Raw genomic sequence first — 14,611 nt, forward strand, 5'->3', positions numbered from 1 at the left:
GACCCCTACAACGTCTGGCTCCGTTATTATGCAAAGGGGCGACAGGGAACATCAATTTACTGTGCGTCATAAACGCAGAAGCAAGATACGCGGGACATAATTAGCAGAAGACGTCTTCACTGCCAAGATGTGTATGTGAACATATAGGGGTAATGCTCATACAGCGACCGTGAAAGCTAAACAACTGGAAAGTAGCACAGCAATTTCATTCAAGGCATTTATCGTAGTAGCATGCATATTTATTACGTTTTACGACGCAATAAAATGTGATCACTATTCCCCGATGTCTCTTTAAGTTTCATCCGATTGTTCCCTTCCTCAACCTCTGGACTGGGAGCAGCAAATAGCTGAATGAGAACAGCGAGTGGCAAACTATGCAGACAAGAATGATACCTACTTTCGGTACTACAATAAAACAGTTTCACCGAAAGGATCCGAATCTGCGAAAGTTTTATGTACCGACAATAATATTTCAATTGGAAGCAATGACAGGCCCCGAAACCGCAATCTGCTGTTGGATGATATCTATCTTAAAATAGCACACAGTTGCCTCGCTTTTCCTATCAAACCAGAACAGCATACCTGTCTCCTCCTTACTTCGCCTAGCATTCAGCAGCGTCCGCATTCCTTAACCGGGTTTCTGGAAGGGAAGAGTGACAAACTGACCATCTCCGACCTGGTGACAGGTAACATTCGAGCAGTGCCGACCGCCAGCCACGCGGCATCGATTGGAGCCACGGATAGGAACGACCCGTGCCCATAAAACACGAGTGGAGAGTGGAGATACGAATGTACCCAACGGCACTACATGGTTCGGTTCACTACATGTTCACTACTGCCTTTTCACTACATGGAGGTGTGGTCCTATTTTCTGTGCAGACATAGTGAGTGCTTGCGTGTTGCGTGCATTTCCGCCGGCCTTTTAGCCCTCTCCACCATCTGTGAGCTATGTAAACTCGGCCAGCGCCACCCCCGGCCACCGGCCGCAGCTGTTCCCGGCAGGCTGACCTCCGGAGGCGACGGACCGCCCCCAAGTTCCCATCGTGTCGGTCGGCCGGCAAGGTCGGGTGTCGGTCGCGCCGGATGCACAAGGTCGGGCCGCGGCCGCCGTGTGTATATACGGCCGGCGACACGGGCCGCCGCCCCCGTCCGGCCGCTGCACCGACCGGGGTGGTCCCGGGGACACTCCCAGGGCATCGATACGGCGCCGACAGGCAGCTGGGATGATCCCTGCTTACGTTGGGGTGTGCCCACAATGGCGGAATTAATCTCCTGAAGGCTGGAGACCGGGACCTCCAGGTCTTATGAAATGCATTACACGAAACCTCTTAGATGCCAACTTCAACACAGGGGCTCCTCAATCCAGACATGTGCACGGATCCCAGACAACCAATCACGGAAATCGAGATGGCCATTAGATTGACGGTCTTCAAGCATGAAATTATGGTGGAAAAGATGGCTCATAGAAGCCTCTCAATGAACCAACTATTTTGCATTCCTTCAGGGTTAACAGTTCTGAGAAAATCCCTCAAGATCCATCTCAGATCCATGATTCATGACCATGGATCCGAGATGGACCTTGAGGGATTTTCTCAAAACTGTGAACTCTGAGGGAATGCAAAATAGTTGGTTCGTTGAGAGGCATCTATTAGCCATGTTTTCCACCATAATTCCATGCTTAAAGACCACTAATCTAGTGGTCATCTTGATTTTCGTGTTTGGTCATCTGGGATCCGTGCCCATGTCTGCCTCAATCCCATTCCTAGCTACAGCTCCTTATGGCGTAGTCCCACAACTTCCCCACGCCTTCCCGCGGAGGCCTCCCGGCGATCGCCACCGTCTACCTCCCGGCGTTCCTGAAGCGGAGAGCGGGCTGTCCAGAGAGCGGTACCGCGTTCCACGAACGACCTCGACGCCAGTATGATGTCATCGGGTGTGCCGATGGAACGACGTCGGCTAATATTGGCAGAGGACGCACCCGCGCCGCCAGCGCCGCCACCCATGGCGATGGCCACGCCGCGTCATCGCGCAGGGAGACACCGTCGGCCGCTCGCCGCGGCGGTGGTCGGACCTCGCCACAAGCCGGTGGGGTGGCCAGGTCCGGTGTCCATGACCGACCGTCGATGAGTCGATGATGCAAGACGCGAGCGGTCAACCGCGCGATGAGCGCAGCGCTCGTGCCTGTCATTCTCCGGCAATCCGTTGATAATTCGAGACAATGGCGGCGGCGGCGGCGACGTTGCATGAACGGTGAATGTGGAGACACGCGAAACAGCTCGGATGACGTTGCAACCACGGAGGCAGGCGGGTTGCCAAAATGCAGTTGCCACATATGGTTCCATTGCGGCTCCAGCATCACATACATTTCCCGGTTCTTCAGCTGTCCTCTGCGCTGGGCGCCCGCTCCGCTCCGGCCAGCGACCTGCAGCGGGCTGGGAGAGCGGCCGGGGTCGTAAATCGTCCCGGCTGTCAGCGAGCCGGGCCGCCTCGCCCGGAGCTCTCTCTCTCTCTGCTTCAGACTCCATCTTCGGCGGAGGTTGAACGCCGACCCGCGTCAGAGTTGCGACACCTATTTACCAGCTAGGAGCTAATTAGAAAGACGCGATTTGCGATTTGCGAGCGACACTACGAGCCGCCAGCTGCGATTTGCGAGACGCAGGAGGCTGTGGACCGTCGGCACCGGGCGCCGTCGCGGGCCCTTCACCATCGCCGCACTTGCGTATTCCGTTGGCGAGTGCGAGACCGCATTAGCATCTTGGCGGCGAAGTGCGCAGAAGAGGCCGGAAACGACGCCGAAAACAGGTGTGAAGGACGGGAATCGGCCGGGCGGGATCGCGGGGGCGGCCGGCGGCACGCAGTTGGACGCGCTGTTTTTCTCAGCGAATTTGCATGCGTGGCCCAGAGCCGACGCAGCGGCGTTCACGGAAAATGGATTTCAAGAGCGATCCGACTCACAGTCGGGTTCACCAACGGTGGCTGACGCTAATGCGGAGAGGTGAGGTGAAGCGGGGTGAGGTGAGGTGAAGCAGCGGGCACGCACCTACCGCGACACTGCATTCCGGAAAATAGGGGCCTCCTCAGCGCGGCGGCGCAAGGTCGCTGGATGGCACGCAGCTGGCCTCTCGCGCACCGGGGAGCTCGGTCCGCCGGGCCCGCCGACCTGTCAGACTGTAAAACCTCCTCACATCTACAAGACACGCTGTAACGTGACGTGCATGCAGAGAGTCTTCTTTCCGGGGATGGAGAGGGTGACGGTGTTTGCGCGTTCTGCGATGGCGCAAAATGTTGCTCAACACGTGTCGGAGTTCATTCTGGCGGGATTGAAAATTTAGGCGTGACGGTAGATTATGTATTGCAGCGCATTGTTGTTTGGATGGGTCAATGAGGATTGCGGATTAACTAAGTGGATTAAGCCGGACTTTTCAAAGTCTGATTTGAAATCAGCTGAAAAGGTTACATTGAATTACAGTGCAATTGCAAAAACCAAAAAATATTTACCTCTGAAGGCGGTCTGACTTTCACATGTTCTCAAGTGCAAAATGCCACAACCAACGCCTTATAAGTTATAAGCGGCACCCAATGAAGGCACTCAGCACTCAACAGCATACGGCACCAGATGGTGCGTATGCAATCGGCGACATCCTTTCGAATCGATGAACTTATGATAGCGGGTTTTCAATGCTATGCAAACCGGTTGTTATTGCTAAATGCCTGTCCAACTGGAATCATCGATGAAAGAACTCTAACCTTGGTGTACCGATTTTCAGCTGAATGGCAATTTCCAATAAACAGATACCGAGCTGAAAGGCCATAACAAAGGAGTATCTTCAATTTAATTGTTGGGACATTCATGTCGGAAACGACAGAAAGAGTAATCATATGTCTAGTTCGTCAGACAATGAAACCAATTGAAGCGGTCTTTTCAATGAGAGTGGACATTTCAAATTTTGCTTAACGTCTGATTATTATCGTACAGTCATTTTTACAGAACAAAGCGCCATTATGAAGACAATTGCGGTAAAAATGTCCAGAATCAACTGCTGGACCACAACTTTTCGCGCAACGCCAAAGTTGCAGGCTTCGATAAATATTGTTCACGTGAGATAAGTTAAGTTACACGAGTAGTTGACCGTAAAGGGTTAAAAACAGCAGCGAATAAGGCAGTTTCATTTTTTTCAGCCATATGTTAAACAAGGCATTTGACGAAAGCTCATATTTTCATCTTCATCATCATGCAGCTACACTTTCGGCATTTTAGTTTTTAACTATGCACGTAACTGTAGAATCATCGAAGTGACCGCGTATGAAAAAGCAGCCTTGTTACATCAGTGCGCACAATGCCCATAGCCGATTCCCCGGTTCCTCGATTCAAACTCCCCGCCATAGACTTTGACAACACGGCCAAAAGCTCTATTCTAGAACCAAGCGCGGGTATTTTTGGCCACTGCACACCCCCGGGCGCTGTGATTAGAACGCCCCTTCCCAGCTGACCTCCAATCGGACCGAATTGGCCCAGAACGACTGCGGCGTCCCGTCCCAGTGAGCGCCATGGAGCGTGTTTGCACCGTGTTTTGAAGTGTGAAATCGAGGTAATAACGAGCTGGCCAATCGGACAAAGCGGACGGCCCGGGGTTGTTTTCCAGATCGCCGTGCCGCGGGGTGAGGTGCCACGATTGTGCGGCAGTTCAGAGGGTCGGCGTGACGCCAGCTGCCGGGGGTTCACCAGGGCCCAGTGACAGGCAGCTGGTCGGATCTTGGCAGGTATTTGTCGGACAGAAGACGTCACATTTTACCAGCGCCCAAAGCCAAGCTCAGCTGGTCACATATTGGGAAGTATTTGTCAGAATCACCGTCAGATTTCTCGTAGTTCCGTTGTTTGTTGGCAAGACATTCACAGGCACCGGCAAGACTGGGGTAAATATAGTGACGTCTTCTCTGAGTAAGCCGATGCTATTTCTCCTCAAATCATCAAGGAAATACGAAAAAACATCCATGTAGCTCGAGAAACGGTAGCCTGTGGGTCAAACCACAAATTGCGTCGACTGAAGGGTCACATTTCTTATGACACAAAGAACACGAGTCGACCGGATCACAAACAGAAGTAGAGCAGCGCATTGCACAAAGGCGCAGCCCAGTTAGGACGATGCATGGTTTCGCTGCACAGACGACGTCCCAGCGAGACGCCTATTTAGCAGCCGCTATTCCATTAATAACCGTGAGCGTCGGGATGACACGTCGCTGCACGGCCAAAGAAAGGCTCTTTTAATCATCTTGTTCGACTCCATTTAGTGGAACGGGTCACTGGCAGAAACAAAGTCACCAATGTAGCTGAAGGTAGTTAGGCATTGTAGCGGCTTAGTCCTTAAAAGTTGATAAAACGTATCTACGTTTATAACTTAGGTTGCTGAGTGCTATTTTTTCACTATTGCATCATCTCGTCGCGGTTCTCACTTGGCATATACTTGATGCAGCCTTTTCTTTAATTGAAACGGAGAGTGTTTCCCGAATTCCGACTTCAAACGTGACACTCGCTCTTTATTTCATGCTCCAACGCATTTTCACAAGTCTCCTGCCGGTCGAAATTTCCTTTCAAACTCTCCAGCCTGTCCTGCAGCAACCTACACGGACTTAGTGGAGTGGCAATCCATCACGGGGGATCTCAAGCGGACCGTGGCGCCCACCACAGCGTTTTCCCTGTCGTGAGCGCGAGAGCAGAGTTTCTCTGTAGCCAAACGGATAGCCCACCGTCCCCCAGTTAAGTGAGTTCTGATGTTGTCCCTACTCGTGTTATTCGATTACATCGTGAACGCGCCAGATGCCATCACGGAGTGACCAGGACGGTGTCGATTGGAGTCGATTGGAGGCCGCACCAAACCGGATCGGGCAGCACGCGCCGCTGGAGGACACCAGACACCGACACTGGATTCCGACGGGAGACACCGCGCCCTCCGACGGACCCATCACAGACTCAGTAGACGAATTCGAACGCAGACCGGACATAGCCGATCTCACGGCGCTGAAGGTATGCGACCGACGCTGAGTCTCGGGGGGACCAGAAATATGTGATCGGGCGCCCAACCGCGCTGCACTGGGGACCGATATGTGAACGGACGCGAGACTCTGGGGAGTATAGATTTTTGAACAGCCATTGAGTCTCTGAGCGCCAGAGATATCTGACCAGCCGCTGCTCTCCGGGCACCCCGTCGTCACCTGGCGCCCGAGGCCATGTCCGCCCGATCGTCCTAGCGACGACCGGCCCGCCCCACCCAGGAATCCCAAGGATATGACGCCGGCCCAATCTTACCAATGCCGTGAATGCGCATTTCACGGCATTTGGTAACATTCAGAACTATTCCGCATTCACTTATTCATTCTTTCAGACAACATTCATAATCGTTAACGCTATCAAAATCATTGGACAAGATTAGCTGGATGTAAATAAAAAAGATATCATTGATATCAGTGCCGTAAACTCCGGCCAGTGCTGCAAAATCCTATTTACGGCATTGGTAAGATTGGGCGGTGTCCGAACCGGCTGCGACGTCAGCGTCGTGAGATGACGGGACGCGGATGACCAGAGATGGTGAGGCCTTGTCGCGATGGGACTTAAAACTTGGGACGGATCATGGAGCTTGATATGTGTGAATTTAGAACGGCATGGCAGTGTGACACGCAATCAAAATCGACTGGAAAATTATGAATAACATGAAATGCGTGATAAAGCATTCCATGAACATTAGGTCGAACTTAAATCACGAGCAAGAAGCGAAAGATACGCACTACCACATTTACTTACCGGCAAAAACGTGACCCGAGAAAGACAGGAGAAATAGGCAATGGCTTCAGTGTGATCAGGAAGTCAAAGCTGTAAAATCGTAAGTGTTTAAATAAAACTATTTAAAATGAAGAGCAGTAAAAAACAATTCCCTGCTACCTTACATTTATGAAAAAGAGCGAGCGGCTATTGCGTGGTATTCAGCGAAACGAATGGAATTTTATCTTGATATTGCAGAACACATTGCTCATTTTCTTTCCAGACAATGCAATCACCTAAGTGAACTCAGCTCGTAAAACAGGCAAAACTTCATTTGAAAACGTGTGCCACGGCCCACGCACAGCCAATACAACGATAGGCGGACTGACGGTAACTCAGTACGATAGTGCGTGACAGCAAAGCAGAGGGGGTCTGAATGATAATAAACCCCAAACGATTGGCCAACCGGGCACTACAGAGCTCTTTTTTCCTGTGAATAAAAACGGAGGATTACAGGCGGTTGCGCGGTGGATGAGGCTCACTGCAAAACATTGCACAAGTTTGCTAAGAAGACGGTGTTTTTGACACCTGAGGCAGGCCGACAAGACAGCCGTCACTCGATCGTCTCTTTTTCCGCCCGGCTTAGGCCGTCTTCCGTGGCTCCGCCGCAGCGGGTCCTGCACAGCTGAGGTATAGTTGTATAGCCGATCCCCAGTCACAGACCCGAGCGGGGTTCAGCTTCCGTCGGTCAATGACCGAGTAACACACCCCGGCAGTGACACAGCGACGGCAGCGACCCACGAGCTGCCCGTCGCGCCAGTTTAAAGTAGCTCTGATGAACTGGACCGTCCTCCCGACCCAATTCTCCTTGCCTCTGCCCAGACCCGGCACTCATCTCCCCATCCCCACACGAGGTCTTTTGCGCTGTGTCACCGCGGCAAGAATGCATATCACGACAGAGACAGAGGCCGAAAATATGCTAAAAACAGACCATAAATCTCAATAGTTGAGCGGTACACCGGGTCGGGCAAACGGCAGCGCTACTGTACCGACCACGACCGCGTCCCGCTGCCTCCAGCGCGTCTCCGCCGTCCTCTGCAGTAAATAATCTCCCAGCGGCCGTAAATAGGAGCGAACCGACATGACGCGAGCACACAAGGCAAGCCGAGGTAATAGAATCACCGGCTGACACCCTGTGGCGGGCGGTAATGTGTGGGGACGTGGTGTGCCGACCATCTGTCTCCTGGGGCAGCCCGGGGTACAGCTCCAGCCGGCGAGGTCTGTGTATCGGGACTGGATGTGGTGCTGGGGTGAACGGAGGGGGGATGAAGGATTGCAGTCGTGCCGACTGTGACACGCAGAAAGTGACCAGTCGCGGTGCTGGCCGACATTTGCCACCGGATGATAGAGGAGGTCGGTGTGAGTCGGCAGTCTGCGCCCTTTCGGGTTGGGTAGAGCGCGGTCAGATTCTGCCACCGTGCAACACGTGCGGATCGAACAAAGCGAGATGCCGACGAGCAGTCGAGACTGAAGGAATGATGGATGAAGTGTGGCGGTCAACATGGAAACTTGGGGCCGATTTGAATTTGGTCGTACGGGCTAGTCACTTTAAGTCGATTAGGTCGAGTTGATCGACGATTTGACCGTATTTGCACCTGCAATGACACTGTCAGAGGCAATGGTCAGATGCCCGCGGAGATGAGGAAAATTGCTTAAGGAAGTTCTGCATTTATAGTGGGTAAGCGATCCAAATTATTCGTAAAGAAGTGGTATAAGGAAAGGATCTGCTCAGAGATATTATTATTGGAGCAGGTCACTTACATGGCCTCACATGATCATTTCTCGTTTCATCTCTTCATTTACAATTTTTGAAATATGAAAGCAGAACATATCCCATCACCACTGCTACCCAATCTACACGGAGGTGTAATTTAGAAGATGACGAAAATGCCACAATGCGGTGTGCATTGAGCCTCAAATTCTGAGAAGCCCTGCCGGTGGGAAGACACAAGCACCGAAGAAAAACCCAGAAAGTTGATGACTTTTGGTGCTAAATTGGTCACAAACTGGCATTAGCACCAGTAAAAGTAACTCAGATCCCGCCCACCAAATGAAGCGGGCGAACAGGCAAATTTGACCAAATTACCCGGACGAAACGACAGCCTTCTGAGGTTCCGAGAGAGAGCCACTTGCCTCCCCAGCGGCGTAAAACTGCCCACACCGACGGTGGAAGCTCTGAACCCACCTAACAACCGTCAGTCAGCCTGCCGCCCACACTCCTACAGTAACCACACCACTCCCGTCAGACCACACTGGATAAGGCAGCCCGAGACATCCGCCCGGCGCGAACACAGTCATTTTCGGAGCTGATCCCAGACATCCGTCAGCTGGGGGCCGCGTATCAAACCTCTAGCTCGCCCCCAGCGTCCCACACCCGTCCTTAGTGGCGGCCACCCTGATCGCTGGGGTCCCACACCGGATGGGTCGTGTCCTAAACACACGGGCGAGATGGGAGGATTGGCGCCGGTAGCATCCGACCGGGGACGCCGCGCCGGTCCCGTCGCTACCGCCGGCGGGCGCGGCAGTCCGGCGGGCCGGCGGAGAGCCCAGCGGACGGAGAGTCCGAACGCTTTCGGGCCGAGCGGCCGAAGGACGGGCGAACTCCAGACGGGTGGATGAGCGGTCGGTGGCGGCGGGAGATGGCGGCGGGCGCTCGGACACGATCTCTGGGTGGGTATATCACACTCAAACGGCCGACACTCGGTCGTTAACCGCCGTCCGCCGTCGCCGGTCGGGATCGCAGGATGTCACGTGTTCCGAGCCAAGGTCAGCGGGGTCGTTAGTAGCACCGGACGGTCGACCGAGAGGAATCGGGACGAACAGAGGTCGGACCCTGGACGCGGGAACTGGTTTAAAACGGCGGTGGTTTCCCGTATCATTGTCTCGAAAAAGGCGAGTTATTGCCGTGAACGTGGTATTCAGACGTGAGTTGTCCATGACATTGTGCAGAACTGCAGCTATTGTTTAGTGTTTACATGAATGGACTATGGAGTTCTAGATAACAAATGACTGTCACAATTGGAAGCGCAACTGTTGCAGTAAATGACAAGGTCCGGTGAGCGGGGTGACCTGTGCCCACCGACTGGGCGCGATAAAAGGTTGATTCTAGATGTTGAAGTGCCGTCCACGGTCAACCCAAAATTTGTCGGTCGGGCGACAGAGGTCAGGACCTGGACGTCAGATCCCATTAGCCAAGGCCCTGGCAGATAGTCGTGGGTCCAGTGAGACACAATTAAAAGCAAATGCATCACCCAACTAAATGTAAGCAGTTTATGAAAAGAAAACAGTTCTGTTCTTTATCTCGAACTAAAAGCCGTATTGCTTGCAGTATGCCCCATGCCACTAGCTGGTCAGTGGCCGATTGCGGGTCCCCCGACGTGAACTAAAATCGAGCACAGCAATATCATCAACTCGTCACGGCTCCACTCTTCAGCTCCATAAGTCGGGATCACCTGGACCGACACGGCACGCCAGCGCCACCTAGGATACCGGTGTTTGGCGCCGGTACCGCAGCCAGAGCCGGAGGAGGCACAACGACCGACAGTGGCTCCACCTGCGGTGCCAGGGCCGGGAGCGAGCAGACCACTAGCGCCACCTACTCAGAGCCACTTGCCCCTCGACTGACTGCGAGGACAGTCATCTCCAGATTTGCGGGGTCTTACTAAGATCGGTCAAAAAGTAGGTACCTCCCCAACCCCTTAATTAATACCGTCAGCTCGGAAGAGTGCCATAGAAGTTTCAACCTGATTCCACCATACGAAATTCCTTGAGTGTTATTGTGCCAACAGACTACCAAAATCTTAACCCGCGAGTTGCTGGGGGGAGGGGCGTTAAACGCCCCCACTTTTTTCGCCGGGCCATAGCATATAAACGGCGCGCCGTAGGCGCTCCAAATTTTGGTTACCTGTAGGGAATTGATTAAAGTTTATTGTGACAAAGTTTCAAAAAAATCGGTCCGAAAAATTTTGAGATATCGAGGTTTAAGTGACGTCATGATTTCTGAGTTTTCGACCAAAAACGGCATATGTTCAAAAAATCATATAAAATCACAGAACAGACATACAGACATGCAGTAAACGCCATTAGACTGCCAATACCATGAACAATCAAATGGTTATCTTCGATTATTGATTATCGTTCCGCATTTTCCAAAATCTTGAACTGAATCTTGGCAATTTCTCGTGACTACTTAACGACCATGATACCTACATGCATTTCTTAAATTGAACTTTTTGAGCCAAACACGTACACATATGATAAAATGAATGTCACCATCGTGTTCTACGACCCAAATTACCCATAAAACATGTGTCACGGGCTGCGAATATCAGTTTTGATTTTCGGGGATATGTGCCTACCCGGTCGACCTGACCTTGACCCTGACCTATGCTTGACTGACCCCTACATGGAGCTGACACTCTTGTAGGCCTTATATGATGGATTGTGCACCGTTTTGACAGAGTTTATGACGAGAGGCGCCCATTGCGAAGTCCTGAAGTCCATGCCACTGAAAGCCCGATTTCAGGTGTTTGACCTGACCTTGACCCGACCTGTGACCTCAAAATTCAACTTTAAAGTACTCATCTGAAGCGTCTCGTCGCGTACTTTCGTTTGCCGCCTCGTGCGTTTCGCTGCGCCTATTGGTTCTCGAGTTATCGGCTGGGGGCGTTTAACGCCCCCCCCCCCCCCCCCCCCAGCAAACGGTGGGTGGCGAAATACCCCAGCAACTGCCGGGTTAACCCACAGCAGCAGATGCAGTTAGAAAGGTTGCTTAAATGCTTCCATCAAGTGAGTCACGGCGTTCAGGTGTCGGGTTCCATTACGATTCCTTTTCTGCGCTGTCCGATCGCATCACTCCTTTCATTTACAAGTCGGCGTAACAAAAAGAAGCCCTTTTAGTGTCCAATGTCAAATCAGCACAAGGTCAAACGAGCTCACAAAACAGTTAAAACCCATGCTGAATAACCTGCTCTGGTGTAAAACAAAAGATAGATAAGTAAAACATAGTCAGCCTAATCTGTACAAAACCTCAAACGAAACCCACACAATCCAGATCGCATCTGTTTTTAGTTCTCCGAGGGCCTTAGAGAGCATCTTCATCCTATCGAAATTGCATATCTAAGCGGGATCACCTCAGCGTTAGCGGTACAGCGAGCTTGCCTTTTCGGTTCGGCAGTGCCCAAACTGCCGAAAGGAAATCTCTTCGATCATGGCACACGGGTCCACACACCCTGACGTGCCTCTCGGGATAACTTAGCTGGATGCGGCCAGTGCACGTTTTTGCCAGACTTCTTTCCAGGGGATTCAATTAATTCCGTCACAGAATGCAGGTTTTTACGCCGCGCTCCGGTGCAACATAAGAAGACCGGGCGGGGATGGAGACGGGAGAGCAGCACGAAAAAGTCTGCCCGGTGAAATGAGGCACGGTGATGAGCTCAGTATCTCAGAGGTTGGAACGCGTCCCCTTCGCACGGCTGACCTCGGGGACGGGAGGGGTGAAACAGATTTAGCGCCGATTTTACACTGGGGTGGAATCTGTCAGGGAGCATCAAATGACATTCAGCCAGACGCCGCAGCCAGCAGACAGTAATTTTTTGCTCAGACATTCGATTTTCATGCCGTATAATACCTACTACGAAAATGCGAAGCACACAGCAACCATACTTAATCTTAAATGGATAGCTAGGCGATAGCCGTAGTACATAAACAAACAAATAGCAAATAATAAGCGACAAAACATCAAATTTGGACGTTTTTGGCGTTTGATGTTGTCAGTCGGCCACGTTATCATACTTTACATCATCCAAGCAGGTAAAACAACAGTGATGACAAGTGAATGATGAGTTTGACCTCCCGCGAGTATGTAAAACAGAGGAAGCGCGGGCATCTATGTCGGTACATTACCGCCGTGACCTTCCGCGCATCGCCGCTTCCTCTTTCCCAGTCGTCTCGCTTACCTGAAAAAGACAAACAAGTCAGGTCAGAGAGAGTCCTTGGCAGTCGTTTTTGGTTGTTCGCTCAATGTTAGCGATGGGTGTCACTGTTCTGGCCCGTTTCACAAGGTTATCAATGACAAATCACGGAAGATACAACAAATATTGACGGATAGAAAACAACTGTTCGTACTTTTGGAATATCATTGTCTTTGTGTAACATGGTCCGTCTGATCAATTCCAGTCACGTATAAGATAGTCGTAACAAAATCAAGAGCCTACAATTCTGGCAAGTTTCTGTTGATAAATTATGACCCACCATCACACTACACAATTTGCGCCTTCGGAATATAATTTCAGATACCACCTCATTCCACTTTACGGGACACGGAACCGACAAACCCGCACGGCAGGCCCCGATCTCGCAGACTGAGGTAGCAACAGGCCCGCGGCCCGCAGACAGCACCGGGGCCATCTTATCGGCGGTCAGCGTGGACCGCGGCGTCGGCAGGGGCGCATTGTCATGTAAATGGTGATCCATTGGCCGGCAGCGAGCCCCGCCGGGGCAGAGCACTCTGCATGGCCGACCGGCGAGGGCTGATGGACGGTGGGCCGTATTTTCCACGGTACTTGTTGGGTGTGATGAACGGGCCGCAGCCCGGCCACTTCCCGATCGCAAACGGGGCTGGACCGCGTCGGAACTGGCCGACATGGAGACGGTTGGAATATATGGCAGAGAGGAGGGGGAATACACAGATGACGCGGAGGGGGAAAATACACGGATATCGCAAAGGCATACGAAATATACGGGTAGCAAGGGTGGACGGGAATACACGACCTAGGCACTGCTGTGAGGTGCGGCAGAGTGAAAAGCAGTTAGCCGTCTTTAATGTTCACTCCAGTCTATATTTTCACGTCACGGTTCTACGTGTCAGCTGCCGGCAGGCCCACGCAGCATCGTCTGACCATACATGTGTAAGGGATGAAGACATCGCCTATTGACCCACCACTGGAGCCAATGTCAAGGATGAAGGATTGATCTATGAAAATATGACCGTGACTATGACTTACCAAGCCGCGCCACTCCCTCTATATAAACCAGCCATGAGTCCACAGACGTCCACCATAACTCGACCAGCGACCGCACCTCTGACTCAGTAATTTTACCACTCGGTGTGACCTTGTCCCCTTCAGGTCAGCAGCCAATGTCCCACGCGCTCACAAACACTGAACTCGGGTCACCGCCCACCAACTGCGCATTTAGCACAAGTCCGACAGGGTGACACGAACAGTCATCGTATACTAGAACTATTTAACCCTATTAGTGGCAGGGGGGGGGGGTGTTTTCATCCACCCCTCAGGTTTTTCGGGAATATCTCCGAAACCGCAGAAGCTACGATGCTGAAATTTTCTGACTTTTCCTAAAACTAAATTGGGCACATTCCCTGAAAATTTCAAGTTCATAACTTTACCAGGGGCGGCTCCAGAGCACTGGGAATTGGGGGGTCCTATTCGTGAAGCGAGTCATTTGGGCGAAGATCACGATGCTGATGTATTATAACTGTATGCACCAGTTTTACGAACAGTGAATGAAAGGTATCATGTGATAACATATACAAAGTTATTGTGCATCCTCTTTTGACACGTTTTTGCTATAATATGCGGATCCAGGCGTCCAAAAAGGGGGGTTATGTTTTACCTCCCAACATAGGTGCCCTGACACCGCCTATGCATGACCAATACAATTGTAGTCGTTCTCTCATAAGAAAATTGTAACATAACAAGACCATTACCACCCTTTTTAGAAACAGTACCAACAAAAACCTTATTTACTATACTTTTTGTGTACCCCCAATCTCAATGA

At 51.8% G+C, this 14,611-nt stretch overlaps 1 protein-coding gene across 1 annotated transcript in view; it reads right to left on the reverse strand.

Annotated features, from left to right (window-relative positions):
- The window catches only part of LOC122392220 (rho GTPase-activating protein 20-like), a 140,424-nt gene that overhangs the window by 38,709 nt on the left and 87,104 nt on the right, over positions 1-14,611 (reverse strand). The gene's annotated exons all lie outside the window — the stretch shown is intronic.

This window comes from Amphibalanus amphitrite, unplaced genomic scaffold, assembly GCF_019059575.1.
Source record: "Amphibalanus amphitrite isolate SeventyFive unplaced genomic scaffold, NRLGWU_Aamphi_draft 000475F_arrow, whole genome shotgun sequence".
Lineage (NCBI taxonomy): Eukaryota > Metazoa > Arthropoda > Thecostraca > Balanomorpha > Balanidae > Amphibalanus > Amphibalanus amphitrite.